General features: G+C 34.5%; 1 pseudogene; it reads left to right on the top strand.

The window, feature by feature from the left end:
- Positions 1 to 2824: 2824 nt before the first annotated feature.
- LOC145540001 (U6 spliceosomal RNA) lies at positions 2825 to 2922 on the top strand (annotated as a pseudogene).
- The last annotated feature ends 395 nt before the right edge of the window (positions 2923 to 3317 follow it).

Here is a 3317-nt window from a genome sequence, read left to right as displayed (position 1 = left end):
CTGGGAGATGGTGAAGGACAGGGAAGCCTGGCATGCTACAGTCCATAGGGTCACAAAGAGTCAGACAGGACTGAGCAACTAAACAACAAAAGTGTTCCAGGAAACTAAAGCTATGATCAAGGGCACGGAAGTCTACTGAAGTATCATGAACTAATACTTGCAGTTTAGAATAAGAAGAGCTTTAATGCAGAATTAACTGGAGGGGATAATTGTGTTGGAAAAATTATACTTAGGAGAATATGTCATTATTTGGGTGCAGGATGATTATAGTTTGAGTTGAATTGGTTATAAGGTAGATACTGAAAATTGGTTTATTTAGAGAGGAAAACTGAATATGGTTATTCATTGAGATAGCCCAATAAAGGAGGAAAAGGGACAATATTTGGGAATGAAGATAAAGAATTCACCTTCATCAGCTGTGCTTCTTTGAAATCTACAACTATGTGAAGATCCTTTATACCTTTTCCTCTTTCTTCATTTCCTCATTTCTTTTTCTGTGACTCATAACTTGAATGTCATTTTTCTTGGCTAATTTTTTTTAATTTAATGCTTTATCTAGATATGTTGTCTTTCATTAAAGTGCCTCCAAAGTGTTAAAAACTGTATATAATAATGATAAAATGATTACTAGTTTAGAAAAAATCATCAAAGACAAATTACAGTCCAATAAAGTGATACCTTCAATATCATTGCTGAAAATTATTTTTATCTCAGAATTCTTATCCCAGTCAGGAATTCAAGATTTTAAAACTTGAACTAACATTACCCAGCTATGAACGGTGCTTAAATATTCACTTCAGTTTGTATCATGCTGTAGAAAAAAAGATATTTGTTCTGCAATGTGTTCTCAATGACATTGAAGAGAATTCTGAGGATGGGAGATCAAGGAAATTCCTGAATTGTAGTTCTGCAGTATTCCCAGGGATCCACCAGGGCTGATCCTAGCAGGTGGATAGATCATGCCAGCTAAGTTGTCTCAGGAGAAAAATCAGAAATGATGTGCTTATGGATATAAAAAGAATATTGATAACACTGATATACAACAAATGTGGAACAGTAGGAGGTGAATAAAATAATATTCTAGAAAACTAAGTAAGTGGAACAAAAGGCAATTTACTATTTTCAATGAATCTATAAGTTTTATCAGAACAAACAAATACTAAATGATTCAAATGTAACTTGCAAAGAAATGGTAAATATGATTATCAATCCCTGAAGGATATCTGAATAGGATCTTTCCTTTTAGATGGTGTAGAAGGTGGTATTTTGAGTGTTGCTACAGTCTCTCTACTAAGCAAACTGCTAACACTGGTAATCAGTTTTTGTTATGTGACTTCCTTCTTTCCTTCCTCAAATATAGATAACCGGACTGTGAATGTATGTGTGCATTTTTGTTTAGATGCTCAATCTTGTCTGACTTTTTGCAACCCCATGGACTCTAGCCCACCAGGTTCCTCTGTCCATGAGATTAGCCAGGAGTGGGTAGCATTCCCTTCTCCAATGGATCTTCCCAACCCAGGGATCAAACCAGGTCTTCTGCATTGCATTCTTTACCATCCAAGCCACCAGGGGAGCCCTGGAATATATATCAGAGCCAAACAAATCAACTTTCTTTTTTCCTGAGAATTTGACTAAGACCCAGCAAAAGCATAATTAAAACTTGTTTCAAATCAATGTTAAAACATCTTAGATCTACCTATAACACTAAGTGAATTTCCCAGATTTTTCTTTTTAATTTCCTACTTTTCCAAAACACAATATGTCCATTAGCTTTGGATTATGGAGAATATACCAGAATAATTCCAATTTATTTCTCAGTGCGCTTATAATTTGTAAATTTTAGACAGTGATACTTAGTATTATTACTTTCTTGTCAAAACAGATGAGCACATTAAAAGTAATATGGATGGGAAAAATAATTCCATGAAAATAACAATCAAACACTAAAGTGGTAACATGAGTAAAAGTTATCTTGCTGCTGCTGCTGCTGCTAAGTCGCTTCAGTCATGTCCGACTCTGTGCGACTCCATAGATGGCAGCCCACCAGGCTCCCCCGTCCCTGTGATTCTCCAGGCAAGAACACTGGAGTGGGTTGCCATTTCCTTCTCCAGTGCATGAAAGGGAAAAGTGAAAGTGAAGTCGCTCAGTCGTGTCCGACTCCTAGCAACCCCATGGACTGCAGCCTACCTGGCTCCTCCATCCATGGGATTGTCCAGGCAAGAGTACTGCAGTGGGTTGCCATTGCCCTCTCCAAAAGTTATCTTACAATGATGAATATTCACAGGAATAAAGAAAGATATTTCACTGATAAATGAGTCAATTCATCAAGAAAATATAATTGTCCTAAATGTGTATACATTTAAACATAGCTATGAAACACATGAGCAAAACTGACTCAAGTGAAATTAGGAACAGACAAATCCAAAATGATAGTTGGAGATTTCAACACCTCTTTTTAAGTAACTGGCAGAATAAGTAAGTATAATTACTTAGTAAATATAGAAGATTTAAAGACTATCAATTAGTTACTTTAATTGATGTATGTAGATTACTATAGCCAGCAAAGGTAGACTACACTCTGAAAGAGCACAAGGGGTATTTACTATGCTAGAACATTTACTGGCTGTAAAACAAGTCTCAAAAATCAAAACAGATTGAAACTATACAATGTGAATTTTCTCCCCAAAGAAAATTAATTATTTCTCAGTAACAAAAAACAGTAACTAAAAATATTAGAAAACTCCATATATATTATAAAGTAAGCAAACTCTTCTAAACATGCCTATGTCAAAGAAGAACGACAAGTTAAATTAGAATATATTTTGTGCTTTCTTTGGCACAAAATTGGAATGATACAGAGAAGATTAGCATGGTCCCTGTATAAGGATGAAAATGCTTTGATTACACTGTAATAAAATATATCAACCAAAGCATTACATGGATGAAACTCTTGCTTAGCTTTTCCATATTAAAAAAAAAATCCAAAATCCATTACCTAAGTTTATAGCTTAAGAGCTAAATTAAAATCCATTTATTTAGAATTAAGGACAATATAGAGAATTAAAAAAAAATAAAAATATAAAACAGAATTTTCTTTTTTTTCTTTTTAACCCTATATTTTTTAATTTACTTTTAATTGAAGAATAATTGCTTTAAAGTATTGTGTTGGTTTCTATCGAACATGAACATGAACCAGCCATAAGTATAACTATGTTCCCTCCCTCTTACAATTACATCCCACCTCCCTTCTCATCCCACACCTCTAGGTTGATACAGAGCTTTGGTTTGAGTTCTCCGAGTCACACAGCAAATTCCCA

This window comes from Giraffa tippelskirchi, chromosome 2 (assembly GCF_054371585.1).
Source record: "Giraffa tippelskirchi isolate mGirTip1 chromosome 2, T2T-mGirTip1v1.2.pri, whole genome shotgun sequence".
Lineage (NCBI taxonomy): Eukaryota > Metazoa > Chordata > Mammalia > Artiodactyla > Giraffidae > Giraffa > Giraffa tippelskirchi.
Note: the sequence above shows the minus strand (reverse complement) of the source record. Positions and strands in the feature narration are given on the sequence as shown.